Source organism: Bufo gargarizans, chromosome 4 (genome assembly GCF_014858855.1).
Source record: "Bufo gargarizans isolate SCDJY-AF-19 chromosome 4, ASM1485885v1, whole genome shotgun sequence".
Classification (NCBI taxonomy): Eukaryota; Metazoa; Chordata; class Amphibia; order Anura; family Bufonidae; genus Bufo; species Bufo gargarizans.
Window position 1 is genome coordinate 532,221,608 of NC_058083.1, and position 15,997 is coordinate 532,237,604.

The window sequence follows — 15,997 nt, forward strand, 5'->3', positions numbered from 1 at the left end:
TACTAGGGCCATTTTTATATAGGGTAAGGTTCCGGACAGGGTCGCTCTTATCAGGGCGGGTGGTCTGTGGTTAGGCTATCAGGGCTAGAATAGCACCCCCTGTAGGGCAATATCAGGGACAGTTCTTTGCCCACCCTGTCCTTCAATACCACATCATCTTCTAGCCTAGCGATAGATGTTTTTTGCTTTCCCTTCTGGATTTATGGATGTGCACTGGAACCCCCCGGATTGTGGTAGGACATATGGTTTCTGATTTGGTGCCGCCGAGCACCTGATTTAGTGCCACCGAGCACTTGTTATTGCCGACCACATCTATGCTTTTTGCTTAACTTTAATAATTAAATTTATTTTCATTTTGAGGGTCCGCATCCGTTCCGCAATTTTGTGGAACGGGTGCAGACCCATTAATTTTCAATAGGGCTGGAATTTGCTGTCCGCATCCGCGGATCCACATCCGCATTTGCGGATCCACACTTCCACATCCGTGCTTCCGCAAAAAAAATAGAACACGTCTTATTCTTGTCCGCAATTGCAGACAAGATTCGGCATTTTCTATTATAGTGCCGGCGATGTGCGGTCCGCAAATTGCGGAATGCACATTGCTGGCGTCCGTGTTTTGCGGATCCGCAAAACACTTACGGACGTGTGAATGGACCCTCATAGTAACATTATTAAAGGTTACGTTTTATCTTCATGTATATTCTAATAGATTGCCTTCCTTGTACAATGTTATAATATACTTTCTATGTTAGACAGTATATTATAGTGCATTTGTATTGTGCGGCAGTTGTGTGCGGTTCTGCTGCGATACTGCAGGTATATAGAGGGACAAGCGTTATTGGAACAAATAATTTCTACTGGTGTGATATACCAGTCCCCCCCCAAAAAAAAATTATTGAAGCGGGGTGTTATATACCAATATACTTTCTTTATAGTGCATTTGGGTACTGTATAGTGCATTGCGCATGCGCGTACCTGAAAATTATATTGGCGATATTTTGCCTTGAAAAAAATAATGAATGGAGATCACAAATTCGAATAATACATCTGGTATGTCACTGTCCATGTTGTGGGACTATTTGTGCACTTCTAGTAATTATTTATTGGCTGCAAATATGAGCTGAAGGTTTTTCAGGTTTGCCTGCCATTAAAATGAATGGGACCCGCTGCGAACTTGCGGCTCGCGAACATTTGATCGCGTTCGCGAACCGTCCCGGCAGATGTTCGTCCATCACTTAGTCAAGAACCTAAAAGGCTTACAAACAACCACCCATTGTACAAGCTTAATCTTGTTCTGCAGGATGGTATACTGAAGGTGGGAGGGAAACTGGAAAATGAATCTTTACCTAGCAGAAATTGTCCCCAAAAACTCGTCACAAGATTGATTATTGATCACTACCACAACAAATCCTTGCATCAAGGAAGAAGCTTTACCCAAAGCTGTTTGAGAGAAGGTGGTTACTGGATAGTAAAAGGAAGCAAAGTTATAGCAAAATATATAAGTAAATGTGTAGTCTGCAGAAAGGCACTTAGACCTACAGAAGAACAAAGAATGGCAGATTGTGTAAACCCATCACCACCATTTCTTTATAGCGGAATGCATTGTTTTGGACCATTCATCACCAAACAGAACCGCAAGGAGTACAAATATTTACATGTCTGAGCTCTAGAGCAATTCACCTGGAAATGTTAGAGGATATGTCAACTGACGCATTCATCAACGCCTTGAGATGTTTCATAGCCATTAGAGGTACCGTCAGAGAGCTTAGATCTGACCAAGGATCTAATTTTGTCGGAGCAAAGAATGAATTGAAGAAAGCTCTAAAAGAGATCGATAAAGAAAAAGTAACTGAGTATTTGTTAGAGAAACAGTGTGATTATCATATGAATGCTCCACATGCAAGCCACACTGGAGGAGTTTGGGAAAGACAAATCAGAACTGTAAGAAATGTGTTAAGTTCAGTGTTGAAAAAGAACACCGGAAGAATGGATGATGCTTCACTTAGGACCCTGTTCTTTGAAGTAATGTCTATTGTGAACATTCGTCCACTTACAGTTGATAATATCAACGATCCAACACGTTTGGACCCTTTAACTCCCAACCATCTACTTCACCTTAAGTCTGATTACATACAGCCACCATCTGGCAAGTTCACCAAAGAGGATTTATATGCCAGAAGGAGATGGCGAAGAGTTCAATATCTATCAGAACAGTTTTGAAATAGATAGAGAAAAGAGTACTTAGCCAATCATATGCTAAGAAGTAAATGGCAAACACCCAGAAGAAATGTCCAAGTTGGTGACAGGGTTAGGCCTCATGCACATGACCGTTCTGTGCATCCGTGGCCGTTGTGCCGTTTTCCGTTTTTTTTCGCGGACCTATTGACTTTCAATGGGTCCGTGGAAAAATCGGAAAATGCACCGTTTTGCAGCCGAGGCCGTGATCCGTGTATCCTGTCCGTCCAAAAAATATGACCTGTCCTATTTTTTTGACGGACAACGGTTCACGGACCCATTCAAGTCAATGGGTCCGTGAAAGAACACAGATGCACACAAGATTGGCATCCGTGTCCGTGATCCGTGGCCGTAGGTTGCTTTCATACAGACGGATCCGAAGATCCGTCTGCATAAAAGCTTTTTTTTAGATGTAAGTTTTCACTTTGTGAAAACTCATATCCGACAGTATATTCTAACACAGAAGCGTTCCCATGGTGATGGGGACGCTTCTAGTTAGAATACACTACAAACTGTGTACAAGACTGCCCCCTGCTGCCTGGCAGCACCCGATCTCTTACAGGGGGCGGTGATCAGCACAATTAACCCCTTCAGGTGCGGCACCTGAAGGGATTAATTGTACTATCATATCCCCCTGTAAGAGATCAGGGCCGTCAGGCAGCAGGGGGCAGACCCCCCCCCTCCCCAGTTTGAATATCATTGGTGGCCAGTGCGGCCCCCCCCCCTCCCTCTATTGTAATAATAGCTTGGTGGCCAGTGTGCGGCCCCCCGGCCCCCCCCTTCCTCCCTCTATTGTAATAAATCGTTGGTGGCACAGTGTGCGCCCCCCCCGCCCCCCCTTCCTCCCTCTATTGTAATAAATCGTTGGTGGCACAGTGTGCGCCCCCCATCGGGCCCCCCCTCCCTCCCTCTATTGTAATAAATCGTTGGTGGCACAGTGTGCGCCCCCCATCGGCCCCCCTCCCTCTATAGCAGTAACAACATTGGTGGCCAGTGTGCGGCCTCTCATCTCCCCCCCCCCCCCCCCGATCATTGGTGGCAGCGGAGTTCCGATCAGAGTCCCAGTTTAATCGCTGGGGCTCCGATCGGTAACCATGGCAACCAGGACGCTACTGCAGTCCTGGTTGCCATGGTTACTTAGCAACAGTACAATAGTAGAAGATTCATAGTTACCTGCTTGCTGCTGCGATGTCTGTGTCCGGCCGGGAGCTCCACCTACTGGTAAGTGACAGGTCTGTAAATGGACTGTCACTTACCAGTAGGAGGAGCTCCCGGCCGGTCGCAGACATCGCAGCAGCAAGCAGGTAAGTATGAATCTTCTACTATTGTACTATTGCTAAGTAACCATGGCAACCAGGGCTGCAGTAGCTTCCTGGTTGCCATGGTTACCGATCGGAGCCCCAGCGATTAAACTGGGACTCCGATCGGAACTACGCTGCCACCAATGATCGGGGGGGGGGATGGGAGGCCGCACACTGGCCACCAATGTTGTTACTGCTATAGAGGGAGAGGGGGCCGATGGGGGGGCGCACACTGTGCCACCAACGATTTATTACAATAGAGGGGGGGCGATGGGGGGCGCACACTGTGCCACCAATGATTTATTACAATAGAGGGAGGGAGGGGGGGGCCGATGGGGGGCGCACACTGTGCCACCAACGATTTATTACAATAGAGGGAGGGAGGGGGGGCGATGGGGGGCGCACACTGTGCCACCAACGATTTATTACAATAGAGGGAGGGAGGGGGGGTGCACACTGTGCCACCAACGATTTATTACAATAGAGGGAGGGAGGGGGGGGACGATGGGGGCGCACACTGTGCCACCAACGATTTATTACAATAGAGGGAGGGAGGGGGGGCGCACACTGTGCCACCAACGAGTTAAGTACAGGGGAGGGAGGGGGGGGGGTCACTGGCCACCAATGAGTTAAAAACAGGGGGGGGGGTCTGCCCCCTGCTGCCTGGCAGCACCTGCCAGGCAGCAGGGGGCAGTCATGTACACAGTTTTTTTGTATATTCTAACCTGAAGCGTCCCCATCACCATGGGAACGCCTCTGTGTTAGAATATACTGTCGGATCTGAGTTTCACGATGTAGCTCATATCCGACAGTATATTCTAACATAGAGGCGTTCCCATGGTGATGGGGACGCTTCAAGTTAAAATATACCATCGGATTGGAGAAAACTCCAATCCGATGGTATAAAGGAACACTTTACATTGAAAGTCAATGGGGACGGATCCGTTTGAAATGGCACCATATTGTGTCAACGTCAAACGGATCCGTCCCCATTGACTTGCATTGTAATTCAGGACGGATCAGTTTGGCTCCGCACGGCCAGCCGGACACCAAAACGACTTTTTTTTCATGTCCGTGGATCCTCCAAAAATCAAGGAAGACCCACGGACGAAAAAACGGTCACGGACCTACGGACCCCGTTTTTGCGGACCGTGAAAATAAACTGTCGTGTGCATGAGGCCTTAGTGAAAGAAGAAGATTTACCTAGAAGTCAATGGAAATTGGCCAAAGTTCTAGAAGTTCAAAAGGATGAAGACAAACTAGTAAGAACAGTTTTATTACAAATAGGAGACTCAAAACTTGACAAAAAAGGAAAACATCTCACTACTCCACTCAAGTTGGAACATCCTATACAGATGTTAGTTGCTCTACTTGAGAGTGATAAAAGACACTTGGAAGTTAAGAACCTGATGGAAAATTCCTCAAATTCATGTTCAAGTCCTACCACTAAGAACATAGAATTATAGGTAATTTTGGTGGGAGTGTAGCTGGCCACCTAGAACCTGTCCTAGGTTGCTAATATAGCTTATATGTTTATACAGCTAAACCTGCCAATAACCTTAATACAATTCCTATGTTTGTGTGTTAAAGACAAGGGCAGAGTTATTTACAGTGACTTCATGTTTGGATGTCATAAAACTGTGATATATTGTGTTCACAGAAGCAGAAAAGATAATATGATGCCTTTAAGATTCATTATATAATGTAAGGTAAGCTCAATGACACAGCAGAAACAACAGAAAGCATAGAGTTAAACTGTTGTTGCTGGGCAGGAGTCTTGACCAATCACAGCCAGCATTACACACAGCAGGAGTTTTGACCAATCACAGCCAGCCTCATACACAGCCTGTGTGGGAAATTCCCTAGCAGGAGCTGCTAGAAATCATTATTCACCAGAGAGAGAAGCTGAACAGACATTCACTCCACTAAGAGCTGTGTTTTATGGAAGCAGAGAGGCCAACATAGGTATTTAAAACAGTTATATAATGTTCCCACTGTTAATATAGTGATTAGAACTGTATACGTGTGTTTACTTACAGTTCCACCAATTGCAAATACCATACAATTGCAAGCTACTAGTGTTGATCGAGCACCAAAGTGCTCGGGTGCTCTGGCCGAACACTTCGGTAAGCACGGGTGCTCTACCGAGCACCCGAGTATAATGGAAGTCAATTGGAGAAGCCGAGCATTAAATCAGGCACCCCCTGCTCTGAAGAGTGGAGGGTGTCTGGTTTATAGGAAAAGGTCAGAAATCTATGGAAACACCACTGAAATGGTTGAGGATATGTCTCAATGCATCTTGGACTCCCAGGTAGCTGCTGGGAACCATGTTGTCCGAGTAGTACACCACTTTTACAGACTGACAATAATACGCACAAAACCGGAAAAAAAAAATTTGAGGAAAAATTGTTAAGAAACATTCTTTCCTGTATATTTACTTGTATATAAAGTGCAAGTGCTGCCAAAAATTACAAGGAAGAGGTACTCGGATACAACCTGTATATCATATAATGGAGGGCCTCATTCACATTGTGGTACAATAGTTTAGGTAGTGGGATTGTGTTGACCAGACTCTTGGATACTGAGACTGGACTTGTAGATGAGGGCCTGCTGCCGCTTTGTTGTTGACTATAGATAACTTCTAGGCGATCGCACGTCCCTGTGACGGCGAGGATCCATTTGGATGTCTGCCCTATAAACTTTCAATGTTCTTTTCTGCGCCTACCATGGTGATCACTGGTAACAGGGAATTAGGGTTCGATGCCAGAGAGGGAGCCTGAGAAACGGCTACCACATCCAAGGGAGGTCAATGGCTGAAATCTGATTGGCTGTTGTTGCCTTGCCCCTTTTTTTCCTAATTGTGAACCACCCAGAAAGGGTGGGACAAGTTATTAAAGTACAAGCGTCCAAGGAAGGCAGCAGGCGCGCGTCAATTACCCACTCCCGTCTCGGGGAGGTAGCGACGATAAATAACAATACAGCACTCTTAAGAGGCCCTGCTATTGGAATGAGTACACTTTCCGTTAACGAGGATCTATTGGAGGGCAAGTCTTGTGCCAGAAGCCAACTTGCTCCTGGCCTCCACAATGTTCATGCAATGAGCCATCATGGTGAGGATTATGTTGAACAGACTATTGGCTACTGAGACTGGACTTGTAGATGAGGGCCTGCTGCCACTTTGTTGACTATAGATAACGTCTAGGCGATCGCACGTCCCCGTGACGGCAACGATCCATTTGGATGTCTGCCCTATCAACTTTGGAGCAATTTTTCAACAAGGACCTTCTGGTATTGCACCGTTTTGCGTGTCCTATCCACCAGAGAAATGAGAGATGAGAAGTTCTCTTTGTAGTGGGGGTCGAGAAGGGTGAACAACCAGTAATCCGTGTTGTCTAAAATGTGTATAACGCGCGGGTCGTGGGACAGGCAGCCTAATATGAAGTCAGCCATGTGTGCCAGAGTACCAACAGGCAAGACTTTGCTGTCGTCATCAGAAGGTGAGCTGACCATGTAAAAGATTGTAGGTGAGGGCCTGCAGGTGAGCTGACCCTGTAAAACATTATATGCGAGGGCCTGCAGGTGAGCTGACCCTGTAAAAAATTATATGCGAGGGCATATATGCGAGGGCATTATATGTGACGAATAAGCATGTTGATATGATGGCTGAGGAGGAGAAAAGGAACATTGAACCATATACCCTTTTTTGTGGTGGAAGGGGTGCATTGGAATACAGTTCATTGAGTACATTAAACAACACATTTAAACTGCCTTTGTTCATCCGCTTTCCACTGGTGGAGTCGAGAAGTCTGGGGCAATCCAGGCATTGTTCATTTTTATAAGAGTCAACGTGTCAGCATTTTTAGTTGACAGGCAGGTACGCTTATCTGTTATAATGCCACCAGTAATACTAAATACCCGCTCAGACAAAACGCTGGCGGCAGGGCAGGCCAGCACCTGCAAGGCGTAGAGCGCCAGTTCATGCCATGTGTCCAGGTTGGACACCCAGTAGTTGTAAGGCACTGAGGGATCACTGAGGACGCTGACACGCTCTGCTACGTACTCCTTCACCATCTTCCAAAACTTTTCCCTCCTTGTGACACTAGGCCGCGCATCAGTGTGAGGGTGCTGGCAGGGTGTCATGAAACTGTCCCAGGCCTTGGAGAGTGTTTCCCTGCCTCTGTTGGAACTGCTGTGTGTTTCCCTTGTCTCCCCTCCTCGGTTGCCCAAGGAAGTACGGACTCTGCCACCAGTGTTGTCAGATGGAAATTTTTGGAGCAATTTTTAAACAAGGACCTTCTAGTATTGCTCCTCCTCGACACCTGAGGAATGAGAGATGAGAAGTTCTCTTTGTAGCGGGGGTCGAGAAGGGTGAACACCCAATAATCTGTGTTGTCTAAAATGCGTATAACGCATGGATCGCGGGAAAGGCAGCCTAACATGAAGTTAGCCATGTGCCAGGCAAGACTTCGCTGTCATCATCAGGAGGATGAATGTCCATCTCCTCATCCTCTTCCTCCTCTTCTGCCCACCCATGCTGAACAGATGGAATTAAACTTCCATGGGTACTACCCTCTGTAGCGAAGGCAACCGTCTCCTGCTCCTCCTCCTCTTCATCGTCCAATTCGCGCTGAGAAGACGGACGGAGGGTGGTCTGGCTATCACCCTGTGTAATGTCTTCTTTCCCCATTTCCACCTCTTCCACATGCAAAGCGTCGTCCTTAATTGTGAGCTGCGAGCGTTTGAGTAGACACAGAAGTGGGATGGTTACGCTGATAATAGCGTTATCGCCGCTCACCATCTGTGTTGATTCCTTAAAGTCTCACAGAGGTCAGACATCCATGCCCACTCCTCGCTTCTGATTAGCGGAAACTGACTGGAAAGGAGACAACCATATTGCAGCTGGTATTCCACTACTGCCCTCTGCTGCTCACAAAGCCTGGCCAACATGTGGAACGTGGAGTTCCAGCGCGTGCTCACATCGCAACAACAGCTGGTGAGCTGGCAAGTTAAAGCACTGCTGCAGCGTTGACAGGCCGGCTGAAGCTGTCGATGACTTGCAGAAATGTGCACACACATGGCGCACTGACACCAGTAGCTCAGGCAAATTGGGTTAGGTTTTGAGAAACCGCTGAACCACCAAGTTTAAGATGTGCGCTAGGCATGGGATGTGTCTGAGCTTGCTGAGCTCCAAAGCCGCCACGGCCATTATCACACACAACCATGCCTTGCTGTAGGTTGAGTGGCGAGAGCCACAGCTCAGTCTGGTCTCTTATCCCCTGCAACAGCTCTGTGGTGGTGTACTGCTTGTCCCCAAAGCATATCAGCTTCAGCACGGCCTGTTGACGCTTCCCCACTGCAGTGCTACACTGCTTCCAGCTACCGGCTGACTGGTCCTGCACGCGGATAATACGGAGATGGAAGAGGAGGAGGAGGCGGAGAAGTGGGGGTTGGAGCCAGTAACATAGGTGCTGGCAGAAACCCTGATGGAATTAGGGCCTGCCATTCTCGGCGTCGGTAGCACCTGTGCCATCCCAGGGTACGACTCGCTCCCGGCCTCCACAATGTTCACCCAGTGTGCCGTCAGGGAAATGTAGCGTCCCTGGCCAAATGCACTTGTCCATGTGTCCGTGGTTAAGTGGACCTTCCCAGTAACTGCGTTGGTCAGGGCACGTGTGATGTTTCGGGACACATGTTGGTGTCATGCGGGCATGGCACACCTTGAAAAATAGTGGCGGCTGGGGACAGAGTACCGCGGGAAGGCCGCCGACATCAGGCTGTGGAAGGCCTCAGTGTTCACAAGCCTAAATGGTAACATTTCCAGGGCCAATAATTTTGAAAGGTGCACATTTAGTGCTATGGCCTGTGGGTGGGTGGCTGGGTATTTGCGCTTCCGTTCAAATGCCTGGGGTAAGGACATTTGGACACTGCGCTGGGACTGAGAAGTGGATGTGGTCGCTGATGGTGCTTGCGAAGGTCCAGGTGCAGGGCAGGAGGCATCCTCACCTGCGCCTTCGACAGGCGATTGGCCAGCACGTACCATAAAGGAAGAGGAGGCAGTGGTGTGACTCGCAGACACAGATTGTGGACCCAGATGGTCGTCCCACTTATTACGGTGCTTGGATGCCATGTGGCGGATCATGCTGGTGGTGGTGAGGTTGCTAGTGTTCACTCCCCGGCTCATTTTAGTGTGGCACAGGTTGCAAACTACTATTCTTTTGTCGTCCGCACTTTCTTCAAAAAAGCGACATACTGCGGAACACCTAAACCTTGGCAAGGGAGATTTACGCAAGGGGGTGCTCCGTGGAACAGTTGCACGCCTGTTTGGTGTGGCCCGTCTTCTCCCTTTTGCCACCCCACTGCCTCTTCCAGCCTGTTGTGTTACTGCAGATCCCTCCCCCTCTGTACTGCTGTCCTCGCTCGGCTTTCCACCTTCCCAGGTTGGGTAAGTGACCTCATCGTCCACCACCTCCTCTTCCACTTCCTCACTCTGATCATCTTCTTGATTTGTTGACCTAACCACAACCTCAGTGATTGACAACTGTGTCTCATCCTGTTCATCAACCTCTTGAGACACTAATTGCGGTTGACTCATTGGCAACTGTGTCTCATCATTATCCACCTTTTTAAACACTAATTTCCATTCCCCACCGTCATGTTCTTGTGACTGTGGATGCTCAAGAGGTTGGGAATCAGGGCACAAGATCTCATGTCCCTCTTCAAGCGTGCTTGGCGAGAGGGCCAAATCAAGTAATGGCGCTGAAAAGAGCTCCTCGGAATATCCGAGTGTGGGATCACTTGTTTGGCCACACTGTAAATGGTGGAAGGAAGGAGGATCAGGGTGGGGATTGTGTGGACCAGACGCCTGGCTACTGAGACTGGACTTGGTGGAAGACAGGGTGGTGCTTAACCGACTGGAAGCATTATCTGCTGCAATCCAACCGACCACCTGCTCGCACTGGGCTGACTTCAAGAGTGGTGTCCTGCGCCACCCTGCAAACTGGGACATGAAGCTAGGTATCTTGGATGATTGTTTTTCTTGTGCTCTGGCAGCAGGCACAGTTTTAACGCGCCCAGGGCCACGGCCTCTGTGTGAACCATCAGCATCACGGCCACTTCCCCGTCCCTTACTGCTCACCTTCTTCATACTAAATGTTATATGCACGCTTGACACACAAGATGTGGCGCGGATGTCACAGTTCACAGCAAGCACAGTATATGGAAAAAGTACGTAAAAGTATGGAAAAAGGAAAATAGATTTCACTGATATTTTTCCAATCTCTGGCCCTGACACACAGAAGGTATTGGAAAGATGTCACAAGTCACTGCAGACACCCTATATAGAAAAAGTATTGAAAATGATGGAAAAAATATAGAAATTTTCACTTATATTTCTCCAATCTCTGGCCCTGACACACAGAAGGTATTGGACAGATGTTACAAGTCACTGCAGACACCCTATATAGAAAAAGTATTGAAAATGATGGAAAAAATATAGTAATTTTCACTGATATTTTTCCTATCTCTGGCCCTGACACACAGAAGGTATTGGACAGATGTCACAAGTCACTGCAGACACCCTCTATAGAAAAAGTATTGAAAATGATGGAAAAAATATAGTAATTTTCACTTATATTTTCCTATCTCTGGCCCTGACACACAGAAGGTATTGGACAGATGTTACAAGTCACTGCAGACACCCTCTATAGAAAAAGCCTGCCACCACACACAATAGTCCTTAAAAAGACTTTTGGGTCTTTGAAACGTTTTTCTACTAAATAGATTGTTAATCACTCTCCCTACACTCTCTTTCCCTTCCGAAGCGCAGCTCTCCCTGACTACAAATGAGCCGAACATGCGTCATCGGGTGCTATATAGCACCCGATGAGGTGTTCCGGACAGCCAATCACTGTAATGCCAGTAGCCAACATGGCTACTGGCATTACAGTGAGGGCAGTACTTACCTGCACGTTTATTGACTGCATAGCAGCCGCGAAATGTGCGGGAAGGAGACTCGAGCATGCCACCATGTGCCGAGCATAGTGATGCATGCTTGCTCAACACTACAAACTACAAATACCATACAAACAATAGTAACCATTCAAATTCCATATTGCAATCCAAATTGCATACAACCATACCAGATCATGCTCAACCAATCTGCAAATAGTTACTGCATACTGCAAATTGCGACCAAATTCAGCAAGTGAACTATTAGTTAGACCTCAGATATACCTCTCAGAGAGATCATAAAGTGCTTACATAACTTAAAGTGAGAGTACAGATACTGAAGAGAGAAATATATCCACCATTTTATGTTGAATGACAAGATTGAACAATTGAACCACCATCTTATGCATACCGCCATCTTGTGATATCTTTTCAACACGTGTTATGTACATGGACTATCTGCTGCGGAGGCGGCAGTGTTATATATGAAGAAAAGTAGAAGTTAATAAAGAAGTTATTTCAAGCATTTCGTGTGCTCTTTAAATCGACTGTAGTAACAGACAGTCTGGCTAGACTAAAAGTCAGAGATATTAAAATTCTTCTAATGCCACAGAGCAAAAAGCACTTCATAGCTCTGCGCCTGCCACAGTGCCATCCACAATGGATAATGCCCCCATTAGTGTTTCCAGTAATAGTAATGAACCCCATTAGTGCCACTCATAATTATTAATGCCCCCATCAGCACCCCCCAGAATTAATGCCCCATTAGTGCCCCCAGTAATAGTAATGCCTCCATTCGTGCCTCCCAGAATTAATAGTGCCCTCATTAGTGCCCCCAGAATTAATAATGCCCCCATTAGTGTCCCCAGTAATAGTAATACCACCATTAGTGCCTGTCAGAATTAATAATGCTGCAATTAGTGTCCCTAGAATAATGCCCACATTAGTGCCCCTAGAATTAATACTACCCCATTTAGTGCCCACAGTAACAGTAATGCCCGACTAGAATTATTAATGCCCCCATTAGTGCCCCCCAGAATTAATAATGGCCCTATTAGGGCCCCTCAGAAATAAGTGCCCCCATTAGTGCTTCCCAGAATTAAAAGTGCCCCCAATAATATAAATGCCCCCATTAGTGCCCCCTAGAATTAATAATGCCCCAATTAGTGCCCCCAAATAATATTAATGCCCCAATTAGTGCCCCCATCATTAATAATGCCCACATTAGCGACCCCCAGAATTAATTAAGTCCTCATTAGTGCCTCCAGTAACAGTAATGCCCCATTAGTGTCCATCAGAATTAATAATGCCCCTATTTGTGCCCCCAATAATATTAATGCCCCAATTAGTGCCCCCCAAAATGAATAATGCCCACATTAGTGCCCCCCAGAATTAATAGTGTCCCCATTACTGCCCCCAGAAACAGTAATACCTCCATTAGTGCCCCCCAGAATTAATAGTGTCCCCATTAGTGCCCCCAGAAACAGTAATACCTCCATTAGTACCCACCAGAATTAATAATGTCCCCATTAGAGCCCCCTCAGTAATAGTAATGCCCCCATTAGTGCCCCCCAGATTTACTAATGCTCCTTTCTCTTATATGTGCAAAACAAAGAAGTCAGCTCATCCATTTAATGGCTCCGCTGCGTTCCAGGATGATGGCGTCCGGCCGGTCCTGTCCTGAGCTGCCAGTGAGCAGCGAGTGTTCCCAGCAGCGCCATCAAATGGAGGAGGGGAGTTCTTTTTTTTTTTCTTAACACAAGTGGGTGGGGGGATTTAAAGGCTGTGCTATTGAGCCCCCCACAATGACAGCGCTCATTAGTAACAGCCCATATAGGAAAATACCGGTAATTATTATTGCTGGTAGAAAAAATTAATAGCAGAGGCAGTAAATTACCGGCTTGGCCGATGAGATACCGGCCGGGGGGCAACCCTACTGGTCATCAGTGTGCGGTAGGTGGGGGCTCGTCTCTATCCGGACCCCACTAATCCTGAGGATGAAGGGGCTGCAGAGCTGCTTTACTGCTGAGTCTCCTCCACAGTCCCTGCTCATTAGAGCTCCGGCCTCCGCTGTGCAGGGACAGTGAGGAGAGGACACAGCGCTGCAGCCCCTTCATCTAGAAGAGGTTGTCCCCACCGATCACACACTGACTCCATATCCTAGTGACATCACAGAACATTGTGTGATGGAAGACCCCTCTAATCCAGGAGAACAGCCCCTCTTACAGGGGTCTGGGGGTCTCCTAATATTCCAGGGGGAGAGCAGACATGTCTGAGAAGAACTCCCCTCCTGTGAGCAGAGACTCTCTATGGCCGGTGCTGCCCCCTGCTGGCTGGACCTGCTATATATCACCTATAGAACCGCTCCATTCTAATAAACCCAGAACCAAGTCCAATAACTGACCTGCAGATCTCACCTCCTGGGGCTGCAGGACCTGCGATGACGTCACACTGGTCACATGACAGGAAGTGCTGAACTGTGAAACACCTCCACTCCTTTAGCCCTCCCCTCATGTGACTGATCACATGACCATGACATCATCAAAGGTCCTGAAGTCACTAGGATATTGGTTGTGTCTAAACGGTAGAGTCTAAATCCTAGGCAGCTAAAGGACCTGGTCCCTCTGCTGCCTAGGAAATAGCCTGCTCTATGTGAGATTGCTAAATCCTAGCCAGCAAAAGGACCTGGTCCTACTGTTGTCTAGGAAATTAGCTTATGCTATATAAAAAGGCTGGATACTATAGGATAAAGGACCTGGTCCTTCTGCTGCCTAGGAAAATAGTATCCAGCCTTTTTATATAGCATAAGCTAATTTCATAGTCAACAGATGGACCAGGTCCTTTTGCTGGCTAGGATTTAGACTCTACCGTGAATTGGCTAAACTCCATACGCCGAAAGGACCTTCTTAACCCTTTGTGGTATGGAATCAATTACAATTAATTTTGCCAAATAAAGTTTAACAGATGAGTGGTAGAAAATCAGTTTTTTATTTTTAATTATAAGGCCTCCTGCAGAAGACTGGATGGTTTTGCGGTCCATTTTAAACGGATCAGTTTTTACATTTTTTTGTTTCAGTACTGTCTCAGTTTCCGTTCCGTTTGGTTTCCGTTTTTTGAGGAACGGAAGCAAGGCATACACAGTAATTGCATTCTAAAATTCGGCTGGGCATAACATTTTCAATAGACGGTTCCGCAAAAAATGGAACAGATACGGAAAACATACGGATGCATTCTGTGTTCATTTTACAGCCCCATTGACTTGAATGGAGCCACGGGACATGATTTGCGGGCAATAATATGACCTGTTCTATCTTTGAACTGAAATGAAAAACAGAAACTGAATGCATAGGGAGTACATTCCGTTTTTTTGCGGACCCATTGAAATGAATGGTTCCATATATGGAATTGAAAAAGCTTTCTGCCAAACGGAACCAAAAACGTTTGTGTGCAGGAGGCCTGATGGGATATAGGTAACTCCATCTTGTCTCTCTTAGTTGACCAGTACATCTGTTTAAGATCTCCATCCCCCTTTTGGAATGTGAGACACTTCCTGAGCGGTTTCAAGAATACCCAAACATTCCTAAAAGTTGGAAGTTTCACCTTATAAGGTCATCAGGATTTTAGATGCATAGTGGCCCATGTGTCCATACCTGATTGGTCAAGTGCTGTTACTACTGCATCCTTTATGTTAATGCAGAGCTCATGTGTATGAATACTATAGGTTGTGATAAATGCTAACACATGATTGGATGTAAAGAAAGTTCAACCCCTCCTATATCTACTTGTGCTCTTCTGCCATTAAACAGAGTGAATTTGAACAAGGCACATGTTTGTCATTCATTCACCTCCTGGTACCAGAAAGCCTTAATCCAAGCTTGCTGCCGAGATCATTTAGAGGGACACTAAGGTAAAGGGGTCCGTATATATAGAGTCCAACAGCTGGGGGCATCGTCTGGGATTGAGAGGTTCATCTTCACGTCCACAGTGAAGGACATCAATTTTTGTCCTTCTTGGACCTGGAGGCACTGACCAAAATCTCAATCAAGTAAGTTGAACCATCTATTTATGATTTCGGTAGATTGCTGTGTCCGGGACACGCAATTATAGCTCAGGGAGCTAAAATAGGCAGTAAGAGGTTCCGGGAACCCATGCCCTTTGTAGTACGTACTAGAGATACTGTTCAGGGAACAGAAAGGTTAAAAGCTTGGATTAACTCTTATATATATATATATAGTATAAGTATTTTAGAAGTGATAAGATTATCTGTTTGTGTGAGATACTGACCGGGTGGTAAGTGTACGGTCATATCCCACTGTTATTGTCAAATTGATGTATTTTGGGTTATTTACTGTTAATGTGTAAAATTGTTTGTGCTGTGGAGGACCGCAAGACGCCCCAATTTTTCGGCTAGGAATAATCTGATGACCCGGAAAATATGAACGCAAGTGGCGGTCGAAAGCAACAATAGTCGATAGGGGTCCAAAGAGTATAGAGAGACATTAAGATACGAATCA

General features: G+C 46.6%; 1 pseudogene; it reads right to left on the reverse strand.

The window, feature by feature from the left end:
* LOC122935560 overlaps positions 1-13,927 on the reverse strand; it is a 107,703-nt pseudogene extending 93,776 nt beyond the window's left edge.
* Positions 13,928-15,997: the final 2,070 nt, after the last annotated feature.